Source organism: Spermophilus citellus (assembly GCF_964194105.1).
Source record: "Spermophilus citellus genome assembly, chromosome: 8".
In the NCBI taxonomy this organism is placed as follows: Eukaryota; Metazoa; Chordata; class Mammalia; order Rodentia; family Sciuridae; genus Spermophilus; species Spermophilus citellus.
This window is the reverse complement of record NC_138189.1, coordinates 65,148,345-65,165,438: the sequence shown is the minus strand read 5'-3', so window position 1 is coordinate 65,165,438 and position 17,094 is coordinate 65,148,345.

Below are 17,094 nucleotides of genomic sequence, written 5' to 3'. Positions count from 1 at the left end.
CAATTATGGAGGAAAGACTGAAATTTACTAATAAAAGGAAATCTGTGAAAACCAGTGTAGAATGTGGGGAAGTACAAGTTGCATGAATGCCAAATACACAAGTCAAAGCTTGGTCAAATATGGGAAAAGTTCCCTGCCAATGTACCCTGCAACAATGCAAACACACACAACACACAACTGGAATGTGGTGCTTGTCCTAGACCACCGCTTCTCTCATTTGCTTAACCTCATCCTAATAACAAATTGTGCATGCTTGAAAAGTTTTTGGAGCTCATTTCTTAATATTATTAGTGGGTCTTTTTAGTATATGTTGATTTATGGATTTGTTAATTTTGTGGCCATGAAGTAATATTCCTAGAGCATTATTGTGCTTTGCAGGATCTAAGCAATATAAATATAGGGATTGTTTTCCCCATGGACTTTAAACTATGAACAATGGAATAAAACAAAGGGGAAAAGCATGGTTTCTACTCTTAGTCTTTTTGTGTTATTATAACCAAAATATCTGAAACTGGGTGCTTTATAAAAAAAGAAAGTTTATTTAGCCTAGATTGGGAGATGGAAAGTCCCACATCAGGCAGCCCTGACTGTCTGGTGAGGGTCTTCTGGTTCCATCACAACCTGGCAAGTGGCATGAATGACATCACACAGTGAGAGTGTGTGTGAGAGCAGCCAGTGGCATGTGCTGCGATCACATAGCAAAGAGAAGAGGGTGAGCCAGGGAAGCCAAGCTTGCTGAGTAACAACCTGCTCTTTACTGACCAATCCAGGCCCTCAAGGGGGAGAATTTATACCTAATTACCTCTTAAGGCAGCACCTCCCTGTACCACCACATTAAGGACTAAGTTGCCACATGAGCTTTGACGTCTACAAACTATATTCAAACCATAGCGTACTCCATGCTTGACCTAAAATTGGCTATATGATGTTGGGTCAGTCAAGTAATCTCTATGGATCTCCATATCCTTCCTTGTAAAATAAAAGTGTTAAATTATGACCTAAGAGTCTTTAACTATAGTCCATTCATTATAATGGCTATGTACTTTTTTCTTGTTCAAACATATAACTTGATATTTTAATTCATCAAGTTTGTATTTTATGGCAGTGCTTATAACTAAATTCAGAATCTTCCCCTTTTTGAAAATGACTTTATTTTGTTTATTTATTTTTATGCGGTGCTGAGAATCAAAACCAGTGCCTCACATGTGCGAGGCAAGTGCTTTGCCATTGAGCCATAACCACAGCCGGAATCTTTCCTCTGAGTGCACTCTTTCTCCCATCTCTTTTCTCTTGGAGTGGGGTTTGTAGTAGTTTACATTATTGCAGATGAATTTATAAAACAAGGGATTCAAAATCGGTCATGTCCTGATGTTTAAGTTATGCTTGCCTCATTGATTTCCTTCCTTCCTCTCTCTCCCTTCTGTCTCTACTTATTTCTTTCTCTTTCCCCCACTGACTTTCAAGCTCTTTGATGGATATCTGTGCAGAAGAGTGAACTTAGGCAGCCTGACTACTCTTATGAATGACTTGCTTACAGGGTGGCCCTTGAATGGAGTCTGGGAACTTGGATTTGGGGAGGGTGTAAGCTACCCTAACTGGGAAGAATGACTCACTATCTAAACTGTAGAAATTACTTAGTTTATACAAAACAGTTATTTTCCTTCTGGAAGTATAGAATTCTGTATTATATCATGTTAGGTACTAGGCAGAAGATGCTCTGAAGAACTTTTCTGGGACACAGAATTTCACATGTGCTCTCAGAACTCGTTCTAGGAGAATGAAGCTGTATTTTGTGACTGTTGGAGAGGACTCTCAGCTCCTGTTTCCTTCCAGACCCTGTTGATTTTTCCTTTATTGATTTTGCTTTTTATCTTTTAGCTGTAATAAATCATAACTATCAGTATCATTGTATGGTGAGTCCTATGAGTCTTTCTAGGGAGATATTGAACCTGAGTATTGTTTTAAAAATCCCCAACCCAAGGTCTTTGAGATACTCCATGTTCCCTGTACAGGCAATAATTTATCACAGAGATATTTTCAGTAAGAACAGGAAACTGTGTCCATATTATGCACTGACTTCAGTCCTGCATAAACCAAACAAGTAGGGTAGCCATGTTAATTGACCCAGATGGTAAAGATACCATTGCTTTTTTATCCAAATGTTCTCCTGAACTTAAAAACTATGTATGAGTGGTTTTCAACTTTATTTTTCAGCCATGGAATCCTTTGTGTATAGGGAAGCCTGATGGCAAGTCCAACATGTGAGACATTTCAAAGCAGGCTGCTCGGTTGAGGAAGCCCTTGGAGACTTGCCTACTATTTCCTCCCTTTCTGACACTAGCTAAGAAATGTGACTTGGAGATTACTTTTTAAAAAATGCACCAGTTCACATCTTCACCAAAGTTGATAGATGGTAAAATGATTGCCTCATTTACTAGCAAACTTATAAATGGAATGACAAAATTAGATTATGATAATATCATGTTTATCTCTTAAATCAAGAAAACAAACCTGAGCATTAAAAGTCATAGTTGCCCTAGAAAAAGGCATAGCTGAGGTCCCCCTTCTGTTCCTGACTAATTTCAAGGAACTAATTATTTTTAAACCATCTATTATGAGAACACTGTCCTTCATCACAATTTTTAGAAAATGTGAGAGGTATACTTTCTCCTCATTTTACAGACCAAAATTGTCACATTGTTGCAGAGTTGAGATTTGAATCTACCCCTGACTCTGCCACACCACATTGTGTCCATAAGTGTCAATGTGTAGGTCATTTCTGTTAGACCCAGTAGTGGAGATTACTAAGTTTCAAGTTCCTTTCTCTTATGGTTGCTGAAATTCTTTTATCTGAAGGAAGCCTGGTTTGGAAGGTCCTATTTCTAATGCCCTGCAAAATAGATGGAGGGATTAGGGGAGAAACATATGGTCATCCTTCCTCAAAGAGATGCATTGAAATCAGCATGAGCATGTAGCCAAAAATATCTTCAATGGACCAATGGTCCCTGCTAATCTGAGCACACAGGAAATGTGCTTTAATTACCACTGGCCATAGTTATGTGAAAGATATTCTGCTATTTGTGACCGCTTCCTAGTTAGCTTGATGCCTTTGTTTAAAAAGACAAGTTGCATTCCTGATAGCTGCTTGTCAGCCTGAGTTTCCTAATTGTCTCCAGTTTTTCTGTTTCTTGAAGTTGCACTTCAGTGAGTCCTTAAAGCATTTCCTCTTCCCTCCCAGTTCCTGATTATCCCACTTCAATTTGCCCTACAACAGCTGCCTGGAATACAGCTGTCACCCTCCAGTGCATGCAAGCAGTCCAGCAGAACAGCATCACTGTGTACCTGGGCTTCACTCCAAGACCCTGGGGTGACACTGCTCTCCCTGGAGGATGCAGGACTGAAGAATGAAGAAATCAGGACAAAGTTCACAGTTGTAAATACCCAATCCATCAGCAAGGAAGGTATGGTCCCAACAGGTGACACATATTTGAACAGCAGAGATAACATGTGCTCTTATTTTAATTCATTTCCTTTCTCAGAAGACAATGGTGAGACAGTATGCACTTCCCAACACTGGCTACCAAGCATGCTGGGTTAAGGGAATTCTATTCCAGACAGAAAGAAGGTAGGGCACAGGAACCCAGTCAGCACTGCATGAGGGTGGGATTGTAATCAACAGAAAAAGTATATATTTGCAAAGACCAAGAAGAAACAAACCAGATTCGCTTTGTGTCCAGATTGAGCTCAGGAGGTCTGCAGAGAGATTTTATATGTAATATGTTACATTATTTTACATATAGATAAATTTATAGATATATATACATAAACATATATACATACAAATATACATACTGTGGATTAAACCCATGGGAGCTTTATAACTGAACTACATTCCCAGTCCTTTTTAAAATTTTTTTATTTTGAGGGTCTTGCCAAGTTGCTGAGGCTGGCCTCAAACTTGCAATCTTCTTCTTGTAAGCCTCCAGAGTCACTGGGATTTACCACTGGGCCCAGCTTGTGCAGAGATTATTAAAAGGATTATCAATTTAGTTACTATTTTGTATTTTCGTCCTTAAAATCTAAGAAATATGGATCCATTAATTATCTTTAATATTATTTTTTTAAATTTGTGTTTTGCATTGCTGGGTGTTAAACCAAAGCAAGTGGTCTACTGTATTTCATTGGCTCCATCAACTCTATATTTTTGGACTGAGGAAATCATCACTCTTAGATTTTTAAAAATTTGCCTAAGGTAATATTGAAAGGGTAAAATTTCTAAGCTGCAAAGCCTGAATTAAAATGTAAAAAACTGGGCATTGTAAAGTTTCTAAGCTGCAAAGCCTGAATTAAAAAGTAAAAGACCAGGTATTGTTAAGTTCCTCTGCTACACTCAGAACCTGAAATTCCTGAGATAGTTAAGACACTGCCCTACTGGCCATTTAGCCTAGGGCCCTGTGCAGTTTGTCATAAGCATACAGGGCCCGAACCAATCAGTTTGAATGTGTACCCGGCTTAGGAGTGACCAATCACCCCTGCCCGACCTGTTCCCGCCAATGAATGTGCTAATCATGTATGAGAGTTGTTGTTCAATTTTCCCGTGCCTCATGCTGATTTGTTCTGATGTATGCAAAGCCCCCGCCCTCCCCAAAAAGTGTACTTAAGCACTGCTTAGCCTCTGCTCTAGGCTCTGGGCTGCTCTATCTTCCTGAGTGAGCCTGGAGCCTCAGTGCGCTGCATCAGGATCCTCAATAAAAATCCCCTTATGCTTATTGCATGAAGCCGGTCTCTTGTGGTCTCTTCCTCGCCGGTCCCTTACATTATCATTCATAAGTGGTAGACTCAGGATATGAATTCCACTGAATCAAAACCTCATGTCTATTAACTATGCCACACTGTGATTAAAACCAGCACAGTGATACCAAGCTGCAGTTCCAAAATTGCAGTTACATCATGCTTACATCATTGGTACTGGAACAGAGAAGAGTTAACATAGCTGGCCTTACTACTAACTTTTGAATGGCACCCTGTCTTTTCCCAGAAATTGGGCCTTGTATGTTTATTCTCTATCTTGGCTAAGGAAGGCATGTTCATGAATACCATTTGTCAGCTTTTTGTCACTGTTACCAAAATATCTGACAAGAACAACTTAGAGGAGGAAAGATTTGGGCTCATGGTTTCAGAGGATTCTGTACAAGACTGGCTGATTCCAAAGCAGAAGCATCATGGCAGAAGTGTGTGGCAGAGGAAAGCTGCTCAGCTCATAGAATCCCAGAAGCAGAGAGGAGATAGGGAAGGTTCATCTGCAAACAAGATGAACCTTTACAGAGCATGCCCCCAGGGACTTGCTTCCTTCAACAGGATCCCACCTCCCAGTAGTCATGCAGCTATCAATTTGATGGATTAACCAATCCACTTGATAGATTAACCTATTGATGAGGTAAGAGCCCTTATGATCCAATCATTGCCTAAAACCCACCTCTGACCTTTCCTGCATAGGGGACCATGATTTCAATACATTGCATATTCAAACCACAATAAGTACCAACTCTGAAATCCAGAACTTATCTTGCTGACTTCTCTTCATGGCTCAACTCACGTACCACCTACTTTGCACACCTTCCAGAACCCCCAGATAAACCCTCCTCTACTAGGCACCCATACCATCTCCAGTATAATGTAACATATTATGTGCTCATATTATATTCTTCCTCCGCTTTAACTGAACATGTCCAGAGGTTAAGGACATTTTCCACCCATCTTTGTATCCGTAATGCATAGCGAATGACTGTCCCATGGTCAGTACTTTAAGTGAATCATAGAAATAAAATAAAAAAGAGATTAATGAATAGATATCAGAATATCAAGTAAATTGTGTGGGTGGTTTTTAAAAAAAATTTTAGTTATTTACTTTTTAGTGCTAACTAGAAGAGAATTTTTCACTCAGAATTATTGACTATTACAGTAATCATTGTCTTCAGTGATAGTTTAACAAGACAAGCACAGTATGTTATGGTTTTAATAACACTAATTAAGTGCTTTAAATGGACCTATGCCACCAGATATTAGAAAGAAAACAGTAGTTTCTCTAAGATATTTCTTCAAGCATTGAACTGTGGGAAACTACTCAGGGCATTACATCAGGATGCCAAAATTCATGTTGAACATTCTTAAAGTGTTGCTATCTTTTTTCTTTTTTTCCCTCTAATGTGGACACTGGAGAGACGTGCTTTCTGAACCATGTCCCTTCATGTCTGCCCAGCGTGGCACCCACAAGCTCAGGGCTGAGGTTGATCAACTCCACCTGTCTGATTGATACCTGAGCCCTGTGTAATTGTTACTACTTACTTCATTAGGCTGGGGACAAAATGTGATTGTACTTTTTGCATTTTTTCCTAAGTAATCTTTTTAGAGGAGGATTTTTCTTTTTATCAGGAAGTCCAGCATCACTTAATCTATCTTCCACTCAACTAACCAACAACCTTGAGGGTTTGGTTAATTTGGGAAAAGGGGCTGCAGTCAGCCTTGCTTCCAAGTGCCAAGTACAAAGACAACCAGAAAAGTGCATCAGTGCCCTTATACGTTGCTTCTCACCACTGCTGTCAGTTGTCTGATGGCTGTTGAATGGCTCACTGTCTGACCAGGGCTCACTGTGCCCTCTGTTTAGACTCCTAGGCTGAAGCTCGTTTCAGTTCACACCACATGACCAGTGGCTGTTACTTCAAGCTCAGTGCCTAGGCTAATCTGCACAGTGATTCTGGCTCCAGTTGAGCCCTGTGCTGGAACCACCAATTCCTGAGAAATTATATAGAATAAAGGTCATTAAAAGTATCTTCCTCTGGGCCATGTGGTGCTTTCAATGATCTTTCTTACCAGTATAGCTTCATCAAAGCCTCTTGGCTCTCCAGGTTTTTTAAACTTACACTCTTAGGTAACTAGGGGTTATTTTCCTTCTTGTCTCCAAATCCTTAAGGCTCAATGTACAAGTAAATCATGCCCTTTTTTCAGGAATCCTTTTGGATTTTCAGGGTATTTTTCCAGAGGAACTTGTCTTGTTCTCTCCTGAGAGCAGCAGCCACTAACTTCAGTGCCATAAATAAATATAGTAGCACCCCTTTTCTACAGTTCTGTTGTTCAGAGTTTCAGTTACCCACAGTCAAATATGGTTCAAAACTTTAAATGGAAAATTTCAGAAATGTGTAACTCATAAATTTTAAATTGCATACTATTCTGAGTGACATGATAAAATCTCATGTATATACCTGGAACAACCATCATCCCTTTTTTCAGTGCATCTACACCATAAGCACTACCAGCCAGTTGCTTGGTAACCATCATGGTTGGCATATGATTTATAGATTAAAAGATGAGTTTCTACATCACTGTAGTACTTGACAGTTTACTTTGTAATTGTAATTTTATTTTTATTGTATGTTTTGCAGTGTACAATGTGATGTTTTGATATACCTGTATATAGTGAAATTATTGCTAAAGTCAAACAAATTTCCATCTCCTCACATAGTTATCTTTTTTGGTAGTAAGAATACCTGAAATGTATCCTCTTGTCAAATGTTCTAGTATAGAATACAATATTACTAATTATAGTCCTCACTCTGTGTATTAGATTTCTAGATTTATTCATCCTGTATAACTACAACTTTTTATTCTTTGACCTACATCTCCCATTTCCTCCCTCTCCACCCCTGGTAGCCATTATTTTACTTTGTTTCTATTTATTCAATTATTTTTGATTCCACATATAAATGAGATCATGCAGTGTGCTTCTTTTTGCTTCTGGCATATTTCACATATCAATGTCTTCCAGGTTCATCCATGTTGTCACAAATAGCAGAATCTTTTTTTTTAAAGGCTGAATAGTATTCTATTGCAAAAATACCACATTTTCTATATCCATTCATCTGTCAGTAGACACTTGGGTTTCCATATTTTGGCTACTGTGAAAAAAGCTGCAATGAATATGGGATCTCAGATACCTCTTCACATACTGCTTTCACTTCTTTTAGAATGAACCTCTCCAGAAGGATTCCTAAATCATATGGTATTTTTACTTTTTTGAGGAAACTTTATACTGTTTTCAATAATGGCTGTACAAATTTACATTCCCATCAACAGCTCACAAGGGTTCCCTTTGCCTTATAACCTTGCCCATACTTGCCATCTCTCATCTTCTTGATAAGAGCCAACCTAGAAACTCTGAAGTTAGCATTATTGCACTGTGGTTTTGATTAGTTAACTTTCTGAAAACTAGTAGCTTTCTCTACCTGATGATTTGGGAGGTTGAACACCTTTTATTTGTTGGTTGTGTCTTGATGTCTTCTTTGGAACAATGTCTGTTCAAGTCTTTCCCCCAATTTTTGAATCAGGTTATTTGTCTCCTTGCTATTGAGTTGGATTATCAACTCCTCATCAGGTATGTGGTGTACAGATATTTTGTCTGTAGGTTGCCTTGTCACTGGTTGTTTCTTTACTGTGCAGACTTGTAGTTTGACATAATCTTTGTTTTTTGCTTTTGTTGTTTAATCCTTTTATGTAATATTTAAAAAATCATTGTGAAGGCCACAGTTGATGAACTTTCCCCTCTGTTTTCTTCTAGAAGTTTCACAGTTTCAGGTCTTATGTTTAAATCTAATCCATTTTGAACAGAATATTTTTGGGTGAATATTATAAGATAAATGTCCAATTTCACTCTTCTGCCCATGAACATCAAGTTTTCTCCATGTATTTGCTACTTTCTTTTCAGCTGTTTCCTGATGAGGAAATTCTCTAAGGATGTGTGTGTGTGTGTGTGTGTGTGTGTGTGTGTGTGTGTGTGTGTGTTGGGGGTGGGACATCCTTAAGGGGATAAGAGTCCCTATGGAAGACAAGGCTCCTGTGTACATATTTAGGAATTTTAAAAAGAAAATCATTAGAAACCCTGGGTGTATATTGTTAGACATTATTTGTACTTTTGGGTTTCCTTTCTTCCAAGTGGGATTTTTATGGAGGGCACTGTTCACCTGAGAAGGCTGGTCAGGAGGATTGTTGTACAGGTTGACTGTCCTTTATCTGGAATGCTTGGAACAGAGGTGTTTTGTGTTCTGATTTTTTTGGGTTTTGGAATATTTGTGTATTCATATTGAGGTGTCTTGGGGATAGAACCCAAGCTTAAAATTCACTTGAGTAATATGCATAGCCCAAAGATAATGTAATATAATACTCTAAATAATTTTGTGTATGAGACAAAATTGCGGGGGTTGAGATGAAGTTTTATCATATGAATTTCTCTACCTGTGGTGTTATGTCAGTGTTCTAAAAGTTTCAGATTTTGGAACATCTTAGATTTTGGATTTTGGATTAGGGATGCTCAACCTGTATTAAAGCCTCAGCCCAATAAAGGCCAAGGACAGAATCCCAGTGGTATTTTCATTTATTGGTACTGCAGTCACTGTAGTAACCACTTTAACTAAATACTATTCTTTGCATCAAACACTGCAGCAGGAACATTACATATGTCATACATCCCCTGTTTATTTTGAGACTACAGTAATCTTTGCATCAAAAATTTATCCATTTTTGGAACATAACTTTAAAAAAGCTTAAGTCTAGCCTACTTTGGAACCATCCTAATATGGGGTAGGGTGAAAGGCAGAATAAGGTGGGGCACATATGTTTTATTTATTCATGAATTCGGAGGGGAGCTAGGAAAGCACTGAGGCTGGATGGAAAGAAAGAAAATTTGATTCCACTGTGTTGGTGACTGGTGGCTGCAGAATTCTTAATTGACAAAAATCATAATCCATTTTAACATTTTGTTGGCAATTGACACCATTTTTGAAAAAAAAAAAAAAAAAAAATATATATATATATATATATATATATATACACATATATACCCAAGTACATTTCTCTTCTCTCATTTGGAATAGCAACTTTTCCACTTCTAGATTCTTAACATCTCGTCTGTTTTCTGTAATTATGCAAAAATTACAAAAGCGAACAATGTTTACATTCTCAAATTCTGTCAGTACTCTGGGAGAGAATTCATCTCCCAGGGAGATTTCTGTTTATTTAAAGTCACTTAGAGCTTCCCTCCCAACAGCTTTTGGCTGATCCTGGGACTTCATTCCCTTGCCATCATGTTCATTCAAGCCTTTCAAGCTTAAAAAATTGCTCCGCTTGGAGGGTTATAAAGTACTCTATATGGAATAGATAGATCATGCTTATTTACTGTCAGCATCAGTAGTGGTTGATAGATGAGGGTTTGTGCTATAATTAAATGCAGCCTTTAGATCATACCATCCAAGTGAAGGAGAGAACTAATATAAATATGCAAATGAAACTAGCCAAGAACATTTTTTAATTGATCTAAATGAAGTGGTTTTGCATCTTAAATTATTTACAAACTCTAAGGGCTTCATTTTGCTCCTTTATAACCTGGCATAGATAAAGTGAATTTGCAAAAAAGTGGCACTGTGGGAAGATCCTTAGACAATTGACTGTTAAAGAAAGTCTAAGTCAAAAAAGTAATGAAAGAATTGAAATCCTAATAATGTTTAAAATATATTTTTAAAATGTGAATTGACATAATAATGTATGTATTTTTGGGGAACAGTATATTGTGACGTTTCATTACAGGTGTACAATTGCAATGAACAGATCAGGGTAATTGGTATATCCAGAACCTCAGTTATGGTGTATCCATAACTATCAGTAGTTTCATAGCTTCATTTCTTTGTATTAGGAAAATCTGGAATTCTTCCGACTAGCTATTTTGAAACATACAATTAATTGCCATCAGGCATAGTTATCCTACTGTGCCATAGAACATTAGAAGATATTCTTCTTATCCAACTGCACCCCTTTACTCATTCACCATTCTCCATCCTCTCCTTTCCCTGTCCCCTAAGCCTTTCCAACCTCTGGTAACTATTATTCCTACCTTCTATGAAATCAATTATTTTAGCTTTCCCATGTAATGAAAACATGCAGTACCTGTTTTTCTGTGCCTGACTTATTTTATTCAACATAATGTCCGTTAGACTCATAGATGATGGGATTTGTAGACGATGGGGTTTTATTCTTTTTTTGATGGATGCATAATACTTCACCATGCAGTGTATATATACTACATCCATTCATGTATTGATCCATACCAAGGTTGATTCCATATCTTGGCTATTGTGAGTAATGATGCAGTAGATATAGTAATGTGAATATTTCTTCAACATACGAATTTCCTTTCTTTTGGATATATAACCAGGGGTGAAATGCTGGCTCATAGGGTAGTTCCATTTTTTGTTTTTTTGAAGGACTTCCATAGTGTGTTCCATAATGGCTGTACTAATTCACATTCTCACCATGAGGGATGCAAGAGGACACATGGCTACATTCTTGCCTGCATTTGTCATTTTTTTTGTCTTTTTAATGATAGACATTCTAACTGGGAAGAGATCTCCTTGTGGTTTTGATTTGCATCTCCCTGATGATTAGTCAGGTTGGGCATATATTTTTCCATGTATTTATTGGCCATTGATATCTTTTTTTTTTTTTTTGAGAAATGGTGATTGAGGTCATTTGTTCATTTTTAAAAATCAATTTTTTTTTGCTGTTGTATTATTGCTATATATTCTAGATGTTAATCCTTTCTATGAATAGTTAGCAAATATTTTCTCCCATCTAGTAGCTTTTCAGTCTGTTGATTATTTTCTTTGCTGGGCAGAACCTTTTTGGTTTAATATAATCAATCTCTTTTGTCAATTTTTGCTTTTGTTGCCTATACTTTTGGGATCGTATATAAGAAATCTTTACCCAGACCAACATCCTAAAGCATTTACCTTATGTATTCTTCTGGTAGTTTTATAGCTTTGGGTCTTAGATTTAAGTCCCTGATCCATGTTTAGTTGATTTTTGTGTATGGTGACAGACAGGGGGGTCTAGTTTCTTCTGAGTTTGGATATTCAGTTTTTCAGCATAATTTTTGAAGTAAAAGTCATAATTTTAAACTTTTCTTCAAAACTCTTCTCTCCCACATTCTCAGGAGACAGAACGTCTCACCATAATGCTTTGTGAAGCTTTGCACTTCAAAGCCCTTCACTGGGACAGGCTCCTTCCAAGGCCCTGGAGGGAGCCCAAGCAAGTGGACATGTGATTTTGTAAAATTTGCAGAAATGCAATATCCAACTGCAATCTGTTTAGGACTCTGTCTTGTTCTTCTTGATTTTTCTCTCTGCATATTAACCCTTGCCAGGTGTCCCTTGAAGGATTGTGAGCATTTTGGGGAATCTTGAAGTAAGAGTAGGTTTAGTTAGGTTAGCATCTGTGGTGTTTACAGTCATTTGAATTATTTCTAGTTTTTCTTCTCTGAAGGTGGTTTTCAGGTGGTTGTGTGCCACATAAAGAAGTGGGACCAGAGGCATATTGTGACATAATTAGTACCCAGCACTGGAAGCATGTGGGTGCTGGAGGAGAAACAAGGCTCAAACATGTAGACTCAAAAAGCTTATTGGTAGAAAATTATTTCAATCAGATGGGAAGAATTGTGAAGAGAGGATTTAGTTTTTTTGATTCTTAGTCAAAATCGATGCACTTTTGTACTGGGGACACACTCAATAATGCCATATACATAACCAACAACCCATTCTACAGTGATGAGAATTTCCAAAATACAACTTATCAGAGGATTTATGTCTGTAGGACTTAACCTTGCAGCAGTTTAACAAACACTAATAAGGACTGTGTGTGAGGTCATTTCTATAGAAATAAACAGGGTTTAGTCAGTCATGTTAGAAGGAAGAGTGACTTACCTTTGAATTCTCCTTAGGTAATATTATAAAAAAAAGCATGATCATCTGAAGAGGTAATAAAGGATTATGCAACCAACAATGTAAGGAAAAGCAATTACAGAGCTATGCAAACAGCTTTGAAGTCTTACTATTTTCTAGAATTCTGCAATGTTAGAAGTATTTTTCAGCTTCTTAAAATTTCTGATTTGTGGTGATTTGTTTTCTCATTCTGAACAGATATTTGCTTTGATACATAATTTTACATTTGCAGTTTTATCTTCTTTTTCTTAAAAGTTCCCCCACAAATCCAAAACGTTTCTTTTCACCATATTTCAAAGTGATATATTCTTTTTCTTTCTCACAGACTAACACATTTCAAGTCTTATTTATTGAGAAGTTGTGATGTACAAAAGTATTTCAGAGCTATAGTTTTCCTTGGGGAAATTTGCTCAGCCTCCCTGGACTGACAATTCTTTATAAAATAGAAAGAACAGGCTGTCTCATAGGTTTGAGTTTAGGATTCAGTGTGGTCAAATGACATACATGTAAGTGGGTTCTAAATGATGAAGTCTATTTAGGCAGCCAGCCTGGTTCACAAGCTTTCAAACAAGGCCACCCTCTGCTTTATTCTCATTTTTGGGTCTCCTCATTTCCCCTCCTATAAAATTGAGGGGAAATGTATCCAACTTAAAGAATTGCTGTAGGCTTCAAATAGGTGGATCTGCCTCATTATCCATTATCTATGTCAAATAATGTCTTTGAAGAACTATAGGAAGTTAAAGAAACCTTTTTAAATTAACTTGTTGCTTTTGACTAAAATGTATTATTATATTTGTACTTTCATTTGTTCAAGATTCGCTTATTCCACAGCCATGAATATTATACTTTTAGCATTGTAATTGATGGTATTCTGATTTTTTGAGCTTGAGCATTATGAATAAGAAATACAGCATGCAGCTGAGTCTTGAATACTTCGTCACATCATTCTTACTAGGAAGGCACATCAGGTCAGAGAAGCAATAGCAGGCACTGTTGAATTGTAGGGACTGTATTGCATTGTATTGTAGGGATCATAGACTTTGGTGAGATGAGTTAATAAAGCATCTTTATTTTCTATCAGATTAAAAACGCATAAAGTTTTTCTTATTCTTTCATAGCCCTTCATTTATTTCCAAAGAATAAGTTTAAATAAAAATAATATAGAAAAATGGCTTTCCCAAACGTGTGCTCTTTTCCCTCCTTCTTACCCAGAAGGACAGTTTTCTCCTCTCATATTGGAAATTTTTTCCCTTACCTCCTGCATCTCAAATGGAGATAATTAGGGAAATTGCCTTGGAGTCTAAATTTTGGGGATGCTTAGTATAGCTCCAGAGATCAGACAACAATATAGAGGCACAGGATTAAGAGGAGACTGACAAGATTTGCTGGCAATTAACAGAAGAAGATAGGAGATAGGAGATTATATATATAAAAACAAAATAAGCTCTTGAGTCTAGTTTCCTGGCAACAATGTTCTTTCATGCACATCTACAGTGTATGTGGATTCTTTTTTTTTTTTAACTGTGCATTTTCAACTTGAAGCTTCCCTTTGGTTCCAGTTACAATAGGTGCATAACAAACCACCCCTAATTTTGTAATATAGAAAAACCTTTTATCATGCTTATAGATTTGGGGGGTCAGGGATTTTGACAGAGCACAGTAGGAATTTCTCTGCTTCATGATGTCTCACCCTCAGCTGTAAGGGTGGAGACTTGAAGAGCTAAGTAAGGGCTGTATCATCTGGAGGCTTCTCCACTTACTCGTCTGACTACTGGGTTGGGAGGACTCAAGTTTGGCTTCACCTGGAACTATTGACCAGAGTCTGTTGTTGGCCATATGGCTTGGACTTCCTCAGAACACGGCAATCTGTGGCAATTTAGTATTTCAATGGAGAGTGTGCCCATGAACCAGGGGAAGATGCAAGCCTTTTATGGCACACCCTCAGAAGTAACAAGTGTCCCTTCTGCTGTCTATTTATCCAAGCACCCAGATTACAAGAAAGGGGACATAGACTCAACTTCTCAATTGAAGAGAAATTTCAACCATGTTGTAAGACTGCCTCACTATACAAGTTTATGTTAACAACTAAGGATCAACAGCAAACAAACACAATTGCTTTCCCTGGAAAACATATATCAAGAAAGAAATCTTGGTAAGAAAAGTGAGGTGAGATATCATACCATCTGTGAGAGGCAGGGTCCTATATTGAAAGGCTTTGTGCAGTGAGGAGGAATGAGCTGTTATCCTGTATTCGATGCTTGAGCTTTTCAACCTCCAGGATCAGTTTCCCCATGAAGGCTCATAAAATTTGTCAATCTTGTGTTTGGCACAAAGACCCAATGAGACAATTTGTAGACCAATATATTGCTTTTGTTAACATACCAGATCATCAAGATAAATCTGAGGCAAGGCAAAGATCAGAATTCAGCTGTCGCATAATACTCAGCTTGAATTGACTTAATGAATCACAGGTTACACCCAGAAGGGAAACTAACAATCTGACTGCACTGTGAAGGACAATTTTGTGACTGGACTATATTTCACCTTTTAAAGATTCAAGTCACCCTTCAGGTCAATCCTGCATCATGAGCACGTATCCGATTTATTTATAACACAACTGATAATAATTTAACACCAAACATTCATTAAGAACCTACTCTATGTCAAGTATTATGCTAAGCACATTACATGGATCTGATTCTAACAACTGTACTATACTGTCTGCTTGTTAGTGTAGGGAAACTGAAGGATATGGAGATTATATACTTGGTGAAGTTCTAGAAGTTCATAAGGGAGATGGAGCTGGCATTTGAATCCAGTTTGTGTAATTATTACCTGATGATGCAAAGCTTTGTGTATTTGATAGCCCTTTTAGGATTGTGCCTACATAACACCAAATTAAATTCTGATTCAATCTAATTAATTTAATTTAATAAGTATGCATCAAAAACTCTTCAATGTAACTGAACTAATATTTAGTGAGGGATTAACATAAAGCAGGCACTGGCCTATAGAGCTGACAAGCTGAACACTTTGCCTTTGAGGAGAGGGCAGGTTATTAGAAGAGAAGAACACATAAATAATTGTGGTACTCACTGGTAAATTCCTACCTCATTTTAAGCTCTATGTTGATGTGATGCTGGTTAGGAAAGCAAGGCAAACACAGACTCTGCCCTCAAAGATTTGTGATTTTTCTTGAAAAAGTTAATTCTATCACCACAGTGTTGGCTGATAATTCAGGTAAGTATCACTTGTAGGTACAGCTTTATGATTTCTGATAATTATTGATGGTTTATTTAGATTCAAAGAGGATGCCATTTGATGAAATATCTCAATTTATTTTTGTATGTGAATGTGACCAAAACTGTTGGAAAAATTAGTGTGGTTTGTTTTGATAAAAGAACAACCAACAATACTTGAGTAGAGCCACTACTCAGAGTGAAGTTAATGTGCATATATTATCTTCAAATTTCAAAGTGATAATCACAGAAGAGGAAACTCAGCCCCAGGAGCTGCCTCTGGATAGATAATCATTCCTATAACATTTTGATCCATCATCCATCCATGTATCCTTCTATCCATCTAATATCCATCCCACTACTGTGGAGTGTGGTACCATGTTGACGCCAGCTGCCAGTCAATTACTGAAGTTGGCTTATACGGGCTGGAAAGTGATGATTGTTAAATTTCCAGATTTTTCATGGTTTAAACACAATCACTAAAAAATTAAATTACATAAACTTAAAATTAGAGGAACTTTGTAAGTTAATAAATACTCAAAATGTACCCCTTCTGAATTATTTTACCAAATTTAGTACTTCTGTGCTCTTGAGGATAGAAATACTACAAAAATCCAATAAACAGTCCTACTCTGTATAGTAACCACTTTAACCATTTTTTAATTTATTCTAATTAGTTATACATGACAATAGAATGCATTTTGACACATTGTTCACAGATGGAGCACAACTTCTCATTCCTTTGGCTGTACATGGTAGAGTCACACTGGTAGTGTAATCATACATGTATATAGGGCAATAATATCCTTCTCATTCCACCGTCCTTCCCATCCCCACACCCTCTCCCCTATCCTCACTCCCTTTCTGCACAATCCAAAGTTCCTTCATTCTTCCCTACATCCACCCACCCCCATTATGGATCAGTATCCTCTTATCAGAAACATTCAACCTTTGTTTTGGGGGGTTTGGCTTGTTTCGCTTAGCATGATATTCTCCAGCTCCATCCATTGACCTGCAAATGCCATCATTTTATTCTT